The sequence below is a fragment of the Lissotriton vulgaris genome, chromosome 4_1 (assembly GCF_964263255.1).
Source record: "Lissotriton vulgaris chromosome 4_1, aLisVul1.2, whole genome shotgun sequence".
NCBI classification, from domain to species: domain Eukaryota; kingdom Metazoa; phylum Chordata; class Amphibia; order Caudata; family Salamandridae; genus Lissotriton; species Lissotriton vulgaris.
Genome location: NC_141691.1, coordinates 346241335 through 346253729, shown reverse-complemented (window position 1 = coordinate 346253729; position 12395 = coordinate 346241335).

Sequence of the window (12395 nt, the reverse complement as noted above, 5' to 3'; positions counted from 1 at the left end):
TTTATTGCATACAAAGGTCTTCTCCTGTGACCTCAAGGGAACTATGGTACCTTATGAGCTTGATAATTATTCCCTGAGTATCCATTCAGAACACAAGTGAGACCGGTACAGACAAGGAATGTGACACAGTCCTTTTTTACTTTACTACGGTTTAATGCAGTTTGAGGAGATTTTCCTTTGGACTGATTGTGATAAATTTACAGTTGTGGGTCTTTTTGCTTGATTACCTGGTGTCTCCCATTCTTATTCTGTCATGATGGTGACCCCGTTCTAAATAATTTAACTAAGAGGTCGAAAAGTAGCCATCATTTCTATGTGTTTAAAAACAAAATTGGTTGTGTCCATTGACATTGGTACTATGAACGCCGTTTGTAAAAACATATTGTGACAGTCATATTTTGTATATGACACAAGCGCACTACTTAGTCACTTTTCACCTTCACTTCCCTGCCACTCTGCAGGAGCACCTTATCCTTTGAAAAAAGGAAACAATAAGAATGCTATTCCATTCATGCATATAATGTCACTAAATAAATGCACTTAACACATAATTGAGATAAATCTGTATGAGAATTCATTACATCGCTATTGCCATGGAAATCCAAGGCTAAACCTCCCTGATAGGGACCACCTAGTCTGGCCTAGGTCCCTGGGTTAATGGATTGCCCTGTTTCTTTCTATTATACTCGAGGGGCTAGCTGTTTGCATTTTTTTGTTAGCTGACAACACCCACCAAGCAGAAGGAAACTTAACTCCGCTTTCTGCAAGCAGGAGATGTCAAACAGCTCTGGCTTGCAGAAAGAGGTGTTTTCATCTGTTTCCCTAAACGCAAATATGTATTCAGAGAAAGAGATGAATACATTTGCAATGACAGACAGGAAGCTGCCTTTCTGCAGCCCCTGTCTGTTATAGCAATGCCCTGCAGAAGGCGGGGAGTTGGATAGTTCTGTGGGGACCTTGAGGCTACCTCTGTGGTCCCATTGCACACTGGGTGCCCTAATGGCACCCAGGTGATAGAGTCAGGCATTGGGTATGGTGTCTCCGAGCAGAAATTGTCATGGTGCAGGGAACTACGTGCCTCCCTTCTCCATTCAAAAAAAAGCTGGTCCCCAGAGAATGAGGTCCTCGGGCCAAAATTGACCAGGCAAGGGGCGCAGCATGGCCCTCTGCCCATATTACTAAAAAAAGGAACGTAAGTCAAAGTCAAAGTCAAAGTCAAAAGATTTATATAGCGCGCTATATACCCAGAGGGTCTCAAGGCGCTTGAAGAAGGGTGGGGAATTACTTGTCAAATATCCAAGTTTTAAGTTGCTTTCTGAATGCTAGGTGGTTCTGAGTGAGGCGAAGGTGGGTAGGAAGTGAGTTCCAGGTTTTAGCTGCCAGGTAGGAGAAGGATCTACCTCCCATGGTGGTTTTGTTGATGCGAGGTACAGTAGCAAGGGCTTGGTTGGAGGATCGTAGCTGGCGAGAGGGGGTGTAGAAGGAGAGTCGTGCGTTGAGGCATTCAGGTCCCAGTTCGTAAAGTGCTTTGTGTGCGTGGGTTAGGAGGCGGAAAGTGATCCTCTTATTGACGGGGAGCCAGTGGAGGTTTTTCAGGTGACCAGAGATGTGGTCTTTACGCGGGATGTCTAGTATGAGTCTGGCTGAAGCGTTCTGGATGCGTTGGAGTTTTTCTGGAGTTTTGCGGTGGTACCGGCATATGGGTGTTTCCGTAGTCCAGGCGGCTTGTGACCAGTGCGTGGGTGACTGTTTTTCTAGTTTCGGTGGGGATCCAGCGAAATGTTTTTTTGAGCATGCGAAAAATGTTGAAGCAGGATGATGAAACGGCGTTGACTTGTCTGTTCATGGAGAGTGAGGAGTCCAGGATGACGCCCAGGTTCCGTGCGTGGTCCGTCGGGATGGGTGCTTTTCCAAGGGCCTCTGGCCACCAAGAGTCATCCCAGGCGGAGGGGGAGGTACCTAAGATAAGGACTTCTGTTTTGTCTGAATTCAGTTTCAGACGGCTGTGCTTCATCCACTCGGCTACTTCTTTCATTCCTTCATGTAGGTTGGTTTTGGCGGTGTTAGGGTCTTTGGTGAGTGAGAGGATCAGTTGAGTGTCGTCAGCGTAGGAGATGATGTTGAGGTTGTGTTGGCGTGCGATGGCTGCGAGGGGGCTCATGTATATGTTGAAGAGGGTGGGGCTGAGTGAAGATCCTTGTGGTACACCGCAGATGACTTCAGTGGCCTCAGACTTGAATGGTGGGAGGCGGACTCTCTGGGTTCTTCCGGTGAGGAACGAGGTGATCCATTCCAGTGCTTTTCCTTGGATTCCGATGTTTCTGAGGCGCTGTAGAATGGTGCTATGACAGACTGTGTCGAAGGCTGCGGAGAGGTCGAGGAGGATGAGGGCGACTGTGTCTCCATTGTCCAGTAGAGTTCGAATGTCGTCTGTTGCTGCGATGAGGGCGGTCTCAGTGCTGTGTTTGGCTCGGAAGCCGGACTGTGAGGAGTCGAGGGATTTGCTGGTTTCGAGGAAGGCGGCGAGCTGGTTGTTGACAGCTTTCTCGATGACTTTGGCCGGGAATGGAAGGAGCGAGATGGGGCGGTAGTTTTTGAGTTCGGTGGGGTCAGCTGTGGGTTTTTTCAGAAGGGCGCTGAGTTCGGCGTGTTTCCAGCTTTCCGGGAAGGTGGCGGAGTTGAGGGAGCAGTTGATGACGTCTCGGAGGTGTGGTGCTATGATGGAATCTGCTTTGTTGAAGATGTGGTGAGGGCATGGGTCTGTGGGGGATCCTGAGTGGATGGAGTTCATCAGGCGGATGGTGTCCTCAGTGGAGATTGGGTTCCAGTCATGAAGGATGTTCAAGGGGGGTGAAGGTCCTGCAGAAGGTTGGGTGGGTTGGTCTCTGGGTCGGTTGTCGAAGCTGTTGTGGATGTCTGCGATTTTGTTGTGGAAGAATGATGCAAGGGAGTCGCAGAGGGCTTGAGAGGGGGTGATGTTGTTGGAGTTGGCTGAAGGGTTGGTAAATTCTTTGACGATGTTGAATAATTCCTTGCTGTTGTGGGCGTTGTTATCTAGTCGGTCTTTGAAAGCGGCTTTCTTGGCAACCCGGATTAGTTGGTGGTGTATGCGGGTGGCGTTTTTGAAGGCGTCCCTGGTGCTGGTGTTTGGGTCTTTTTTCCAGGCCTTCTCGAGGGAGCGACACAGTTTCTTCGATTTCTTAAGATCATCGTTGAACCAGGAGGCGTTTTTGCTGCCTAGTTTGGTTTGACGTTTTTTCAGCGGTGCTAGGATGTCGGCGCTGTTGGATAGCCATTGGGTGAGGTTACTGGCTGCTTGGTCGGGGTTTGAGGGGTGGGCAGGGGGCTTTTGAAGAAGCACAGAGGAGATCTGGTCGATGGTGATTTTGTTCCAGTTTCTTCGCAGGGTAGGATGAGGATGGTTGTGGTCTTATTGTAGATAAAGTGAACGCAGCTGTGGTCCGTCCAATGGAGAGCTGTGGTGTGACTGAAGGAGACATGTTTGCTGGAAGTGAAGATAGGGTCGAGTGTGTGACCTGCAATGTGGGTGGGGGTGGTGACAAGTTGTTTGAGGTTGGTGAGGTTGTCCAGGAGGGTGGTAGTGTTACTGTCGTTGCTCTTTTCCAGGTGAAAGTTGAAGTCACCCAATAGAATCTATTCCTCGGAGGGGATGGCGTGTGGGGTGATAAAGTCAGTGATGTCGTCACTGAATTGTGCACGGGGCCTTGGAGGCCGGTAGAGGAGAGTGCCTCTGAGTGTTGTCTTGGGGTCGGTGTGGATCTGGAAGTGAAGGTGTTCGGCACTAGCGAGATTGACGTCTGAGCTGGTTGAGACGCGGATGGAATTCTTATGGACGATAGCGATGCCTCCTCCTGTTTGGTCAGTGCGGTCCTTATGGATGATCTTTTATCCTTCCGGGATGGCGATGGTGATGTCTGGGGCTGAGGAGGCGTTCATCCATGTTTCTGTTAGGAAGGCGACGTCCAGGGAGAAGGTGTCTAGTAGATTCCAGAGGTCGATGGCGTGCCTGTGGACCGATCGGGTGTTGAGCAGGATGCATTTAAGGTGGTTAGTGTCGGAGCTCTGTTTGGTGTCGTGGATGAGGAGTTGGTCTTGGTGCCGTCGAACTTGCAGGAAATGCAAGAGAAGGGTCCATGGGTGTGTCCAGGGGCGGCTTGGGCGCAGTTGGAGAGTCGGCCGGGGTTAAGGGCTAGGAGGGTGGAGGCGGCGTAAGTAATGCGGGTGGGGTGGGTGGGACGGGGGCCAGGGGGTCTGGCGCTGGGCGCGGTCCAGGCGCGGACGGGCGTAGACGGGCTTACCTTTGGCGCACCTTCAGCGCAGCCTTAGCGCGTGGACGCTGCGCGTTGGGACATCAGTCTCAAATGGATAGTGGAGGGGGCGGAGCGGGGGAGGGGCAGCTGGGAGGCGGGAGGTGGGCTCTAGGTGCTGGTTAGGCACAACAACCAAAATGGTGGGGGGATCGAAATACAGCCTGGGCGAGGTTGGGGTGGATGAGAGGAGAGACGCTGAGGGCAGTGGCACCGGCGCAACGCTGAGTTACAAAAGTGAGTCTGAGCGCTGGCTGACAATCAAAGTTAAAATGCCGAGGTGCACGTTAGCAAAATCGGAATTGAGCGCACAATGCAATTTTTAAACATACAAGTGCAGGTATACAAAGCGGCAGCAGTGGCAGGCAAAACAATGGCAGGCAGGCGTATAGCGCTACGATACCAGTCTGTGTAAAGCGCTGTGGCAGTCAGGCAGGATGCACGGGGAGCGGCCGCTTCCTATGAGGTAGGAGAGGGTACAGAGGACTAGCAGGCAGGGCAAGCCTTCTGAGTCCGTGCGGGAGAGGGGCAGCTGGGAGGCGGGAGGTGGGCTCTAGGTGCTGGTTAGGCACAACGACCAAAATGGTGGGGGGATCGAAATACAGCCTGGGCGAGGTTGGGGTGGATGAGAGGAGAGACGCTGAGGGCAGTGGCACCGGCGCAACGCTGAGTTACAAAAGTGAGTCCGAGCGCTGGCTGACAATCAATGTTAAAATGCCGAGGTGCACGTTAGCAAAATCGGAATTGAGCGCACAATGCAATTTTTAAACATACAAGTGCAGGTATACAAAGCGGCAGCAGTGGCAGGCAAAACAATGGCAGGCAGGCGTATAGCGCTACGATACCAGTCTCTGTAAAGCGCTGTGGCAGTCAGGCAGGATGCACGGGGAGCGGCCGCTTCCTACGAGGTAGGAGAGGTCACGTAAAGGATGGTCCCCAGAGGATGGAGGCTCCAGAGCCATAATCAGCCTGGGCAGATGGGCTATGCAGCCTCTCTCCCCTAAAGGTAAAAAATTATTTACATTGCAGGCCCAGTGGGGTAAAGCTCCCGGGACAAAATCTGCCAAGGGAGAGGGGGTGTGCAGCCCCCCCATTGGAACAAAGCAGTGTTCCAGGGAATGGGGCCCTCAGGCTTGAATTGTCCCAGGGTAGGGGGCTGCATTGCTCCCCTCCCCTAACAAAAATACATTTTAACATAGTGGGATTGCAGAGATGTCATCTGAGGCCCCCCTTTCTTTACCCTCCCGGTGCACTACTGGTTGGGAGATGAAGTCCCCTTGAATGATGAGAATCCTTGGGGGCCAACGACCCCTCCACTATACCTCCCTTAAATCCCACACAGCGGGATTGCTGAGAGCTCACCCGAGGCCCGCCCCCTTACTCTATTACTCTGCAAAAGCAAATATTGATGTACTACTGGTTGAGGGGATTAAACCCCCTTAAATGCTGAGGTTCCTTGGGTGCCCAGAACCCCTCCTGTTACCGCAAGTAAGTCCCACACAGCGAGATTGCTAAGAGTTTGTCAGAGTCCTTGCCCCCTTTCTTTACCAGTCTGAAAACGCGCTTCCTGGTATCCTATTTGTTGGGGATGAAGTCCCGATGGATGCTGAGGGTCTTTGGGGTCCAAGAGCCCCTCCTGTTACCTCCAGTAAGCCCTGCACACAGGATTGCTGAGAGATCGTGGGAGGCCTGCCTCCTTTCTCCATTTGTTAGGAAATAAAATTATAAAAAACCCTATAAATTCACTGAGAAAACAAAGATTGCAGGGACATTATGGTTAAGAAGTAACATTAAAAACCTTATCATTTCACTAAAAAAAACAAAGGTTACAGGGACGTTATAGTTAGTCTCATAGTTCAATCATACAAAACCAGAGAGCCACTAACATATACACAAAACTACTCACACACTCACTTACAGACCCATAATCATAAAGCTACTCACAAACCCACACAGCCACTCTCAAACCCACTCATACAGCAACAAACTCCCCACTCATAGAATCATACAGCCACTCACACACTCATTTACCAACTCACAAAGCCACTCGTATACCCACTCATATACCCTCAAAACTATTCATACCTACTCACAAATCGGTAGATACTGACACACACACTCACAGACCCATACAGACAATCGCACACCTACTCACTGAACAATATATCTACTCACACACCTATTTACAGACCCACAAGGCCACTCACACCCAATACACCCACTCATACACTCTCTCACATACACATACAGTCACTCACATACTCACTCTCAGAGGTTACAGGTTACAGATGGGAAATAAAAACAAAAACCCTTCAAAATTCATTAAATCAGAGGTCACAGGGATATTACAGTTAAGATATATAATATGAGAAACCTTGAAAAAAACAATGGTTATGGGGACATTATAGTTAGTAAATGACATTAAAAACATAGAAATTTGCAGTAAAAATAAATTTTTACCATGACGTTATAGTTAGGAAATACAATTTAAAAAGTATTAGAAATTCACTAGAAAAACAAAAGGTTCCATGCACATTATAGTTAAGGTCAGATTTCACAAGCACAAAACCATAGAAATTCGTCAGTTATAGTCACCCTAGCCAACTACAACTTGCGCACAAGCACTGCATTGCTTCTGACCTCACATATTACATCACTCTTGACATGGCCAATGACATCACTCATGACATCACTGCCGACATCTCAAATGACATCACTGATGATCTCATCTACCGAATTACTAATACCCACTCCAACACCCACACACAGACCAATGTAGCTTCTTACACATGCACAAACCCACTCACAAACATACCTACATACCAATAAAGCCACTCACACACCCACTTACATGCCTATACAACCACTAATAACCCACTCACACACCCATAGAACCACTCACACCCTCCACTTACAAATCCATTCACTTAGCCATACAGCAACTCACGTCCTGACCGACAGACATATACAGCCAATAACATAACATTTTTCAAGCTATGGAAGATCAGCTGAATGACACATCTCCAGAGATGATCTGAGTGGCTGCCACCACATCAACAAGGATGTGATGGCTGCCTTGTTAAGATTTGGGGCTCAGTCCAAAGCCCTTGAAAATGTCTAACAATAGACACAAGGGGTCAGATAGAGATACCTTCCTTCTAGGCATGGTGGGTATCCCCGCAAGGGCCCAAAATGTTTTTAAGGAAATCATTTGCCACAAAATTAATGGAGGATCCATGAATTAGAGTCAAAGTAAGAGAAACACAGTATGGACTTCTGCACCACCATAAAAAAAATCCATAATTAGGCCAGAGCCTAGGATGGCAGTGAAATCCAATGTTTAGTGGAGGGGGAGTGAGACCCCCACCCTGAGGCTCTTGGGGACCCCATTTCTTGGTGCTGACATAATCATAAAGGGGAGGGTATATGCTGCCCTTCTCCCAGAGTCAGAAAAAAGTCTGAGGGACCACAGCCCCCCTGGCCAGCTCATTAACTGTGTCCCAGTGAGCCCACCGCAGGGACACAGGAGTTTCCTTACAGCAAGACCATGGGCAGGAAAGGCATATCTGCTCCTGCTCCCACCCAGCTGTAATTTAAAAAATGCTTCTTGTGTGCAACAAAACATGCTTTTGCTGCAGGGAAACCCAGATTGCTCTTGCTTAGCGGGAGCAGTGAAAAACATCTGCTTACACCAGGCAGAAGCAATGGCAGTTCCCAATGCACCCAGGATGGGTGCACGCCGGGAGCCGGTAGGCCACGGGTGCACTGGGGCTCCCCCTTTGACCACAAACATAGTGTTTTGTAGGTGCCCCAGGTAGGTCCCTGGTGCCAATATTGGTTCAGGGAGAGGTGCCCCTTCCCCTTAAAAACATAAAGGACTTCAGGATTGGGTCCTCAGGGCCACTGTCGGCTTGGAGAGGGGTAAAGGAGTGGCACAATGCTCCTTCCCTCAAAAACAAACAAACCCTGGTGGATAGTGTCCCTGGCGCCATAAATGCTTGGAGAAGAGACCCACACACCGCGTCCTCATTTCATAAAAACAATTGTTGGTCCCCGCCAGCAACCCTGATAAGTGCTGGCAGGGAAATTGGCAGGTCTGTGGGGACAATGTAGTACCCCGGCGTCTCCCATCAAAAGGAAAAATAATCTCGGTGTCCTAGGTGGGCACCGGTACAACCAAAATAAACTTTACCAAATGAATAATAAAGAAAGAAGCATCCCTTAATTCACTAGGGGATTTTAAAACTACATCACATCATTCTTGTGGTGCCCCTAGATGAGAAAGGGGCACCTCTAAGCATTTATCTTAATGTTATCGGGTGCTACAGGTAGAGCAGCAGCCCCCAAACATTTTTAGAAAAAAGTGCCAATCCCGGGTCATAAAAGCCATGATCCCAAGAGAACTTTTAAAGCAAGTCAAGGTGGAACTCTGTTCTTCAGCTGGAGTGCAATGCCCTTTTGTGGTTGTTTTTATGATTGTATGTTGTGGACTAAAAAATGTTAAAAGAAAGTTATTTCGCTTTTATAGAAAAAAATTCTTAACATTTTATTTAACATTTTTAGCCAATCAAATGCAATCATAATTACAATGTTGATAAAAAGACTCAAAGATATATTGATTTCTTTTTTTATTAAAATGTTTTATAATAAACACCATTATTAGACATGATATTGTGTAAATTATTCAAATATAGATTTGGTTAAAAGTATTGGTTATTTTTTTCAAAAGATGATCTGATTTAATATATATATATATCTATGTACTAATATATATAGAGTTAGATAGGTAGATAGATAGATAGATAGATAGATAGATAGATAGATAGATAGATAGATAGATAGATAGATAGATAGATAGATAGATAGATAGATAGATAGATAGATAGATAGATAGATAGATAGATAGATAGATAGATAGATGCAATATGTATAGTATTAACGTATAAAGAAATCCTAGAAGCTCATTGGAAAAAACAAAGGTTTTTAAATTATAATTAGGTATTGTAATTATATGTTACTTTGCATTGAAAAAAAACTTAGAAATTCACTGAAAAAACCAAAGGCAAAATGGATTTTATACTTAGGTGACAATTTCAGTTAAAACATACCATTTTAAACTATCAAAACCACAGAAGGTCACTAATAATAGCTATCTCATGTAACTGTAATTGGCGCCATAAGGTAACTTACTCCCTCACCATACACTTCTAATTGCCACACATATTACATCACTCATGACATGTTCTATGATATCAGAATACATCAATGCAACATTAGCAAAGACATCATTGATGACAAAAGTGTGCACGTCAGGGTGCAAGACAGGATTTGTTATTCAGACAGTCCAATGCTTCAATGCCCCTTTGTAGAGGTGAGAATTAATCATTGTCCTCCTTTCAGAAGAAAAGAAGAGAGCCAAACAGGTTAAGAAGTGGAAGGTTGCCAGCAGCAGCAGGATTGAGCCCCACGTGGGTGATGGCGCTGAAGAAGATGCCCTGGCCGCAGAAACCGTTACTGATAGTGCAGGTAAGTAATGTTTATTATTTTGTTCTTACTTTTAACTATTACCACCTATTGTGTATTATGGCAATCTATATTTTCCATTTCCAAAATTCTCTTTGTCTCTTTTAATGTTTGTTATTCCCCCATATGTCCTTGTGTTTTCTATAGTCCGTTTCCATAACTGACTTCCTCCAGTCTGTAGCTTTTTTATCAAACCTTTTTATTACAGTGCAAGAAACCTTTACCTCACTCCTCTTAATCAAATCTGTGCTCCATCTCTTGGCCATGCATGAAGGGAGGCTGACTTTCCCATAGCTTTCAGTTTGTCAAGATTTCAAAACTGTATGAAGCAAGGGGAGGAGCAATCTCATTTGTAGGAAACTGTGTGTAAGACATGGAAACAATTTTATTTTTATGGTTGAATTGGAGGGAATGAAAGGATTGCTTAATCAGACAGTAGATTTGTTTGCCTCTAAAATGTGCTTTTATTAAAAAAAGGATACCCACTAATAAGTACTATTCAATCTCCTCTTTATTTTTCCTTGTTTCAGGACAGCCCCCACCCCATCCATCATCGGACTGAAGCAACCTCCATCTCTGCAATTCCTGTTGGTGCAGCTGGACAGTCATATTTAATATTTTCTTCTTTTAAGCTATTATGCATTAGGGTCCCCTGTATTTTCTCCAACTTCCTCCTATCTACTTTAGGGTCCTCTTTAACCATGCATACCTGTCTTCTTGTGTTTCTTGTATATTCCCCAGCTTCCACAGCTCATGTCCTACCATCCATAGCGTTCTTCTTCTGCCTTGTCAGTAACCTTTGCCTCATCCCTCTTTTACATGTCTTGCTTTTAAAGGAAGATTCTTGGTAATGTAAAGAGGAGCGCAGGTTCAAGCATTCAAAATATGTTGGTAAACAGTAGGCTTTATTGAGCAAACAGTCAATAGTGTAGGCACTGAAATGTTTATCATGGACCCCAACAAGATGTCATGTCATACAAGGTTCCATGATGTCATGACTGCACAGCTTTGCAGGATACTATCAAATGTTCCTTCCATTGCTTTCACACCTTAATTATTTTTCCAATCTTTGCAGAGTGATGTCCCGACATAATGAAAAAAATATGTATACTCCGTCCATCAAATCTTTTGAAGTGATACTTTGGATAGTAGATAACCCAACATTAGTGATGTATTGCTTTTGTAACTTCTGCAAAACAATGGGATGGTTACAGGTATCTAAATATGTGTGTTATGTTTTGGTCTACGACCCAAATTACTCCAGCCTACTGCAGAGGAGAAAATCCGGTCTTAGGGAAGGAGCATCTGCTGAGACAAGTGGTAAGTCACTTTCCTTTACAGCATTTGTTAAGGGATTCCCCCTATTCCACCAAGCCCACTTAGAAATCCTTTTATAATGTACCCAGCCTCCTTTGTTTCTATCTCATTCACTCTACCATTCAATTGTCAGAAGAAAAGGTGTACTGCCCACCACTCACTTGCCTACAACTTACCCCAGTCTTCCTGTCCCACCCAGCCCAAAAAGTGCAACCTCATCTCGGCATGTGGAAAATTCCACTACAGTTTCTGCTTCTGTCTAACTGACTACTTGTTTGGCTTCCAATACTGTTTAATCTTCTACCTCTCACTAACTATGTGACTAAGCCTAATAACATATAACACTCAACCAGTGCATAGTTAAACATAAACCTAGTCAAAAGCCTATGTTTAACTTACTTTATCCTACACTCAGACGCGGCCAGCACAGGTAACATCTGTGGGGCAGGGGGGCGAGGTTTCATGGCGATTCATCATGGCCGCAACCTAGGGCTGCTCCACGGCCCCTCCAACCTACCACATAGATCCCATAAAAATATCCCACTGAGAGGTGCAGAATCTCTCATGGGACCATAAGTGACACCCAACAAAGCTTCCCCAGGCAAAATCGGAGGCAGTGGACCAGAGCTGTGTAGTTCGGCAACTCTGGGCCTGTAGCTGGAAAAGCCAGGGCCTCAATTATTGGAGCGGCCGGCAAGGAGGAAGAGGACATTGGGGCGACCCCTTCCCCCACCCTAGGGGGGTCGGCGGACATGTAACGAGCGGCCCGTAGCGGCCCGGGAGTCCCCCCACAGCAGTGACACTCCCGCCTGTGCTCGGGCTAACGAACTGCAGCCCCGGGCGGGCGGGCCACGACGACACCCGGACTGCGCACGTCTGTGCTGAGGCCCAGAACTACTGCTGGAGGTATGCGGGAAAGCCCCGGGACACACCCCATGTGGCCTTGATCGAAACAGGAGCCGCGTGATTCTGCTGGTGCCCCACGGAGTTGTTGATATACTTAAAGCCTGATTTACCTATGTGAACACTAAGGTGGGTGGTATGGTGTCCATAAGTGACTGCCCCTAACGTCTCCTCGCCATGAGGTGAGGCCTAGAGCTGGATGGTGATCGCGATTTTGGGGAGGAGCGCGCACAGCAACATTGCAGCTGCGCCCAACGTGGTGGAGATTGCAGGGGATCTGCAAGGCCCCACTGGGCAACACTGATGGTGGGGTGCATCCCTGCA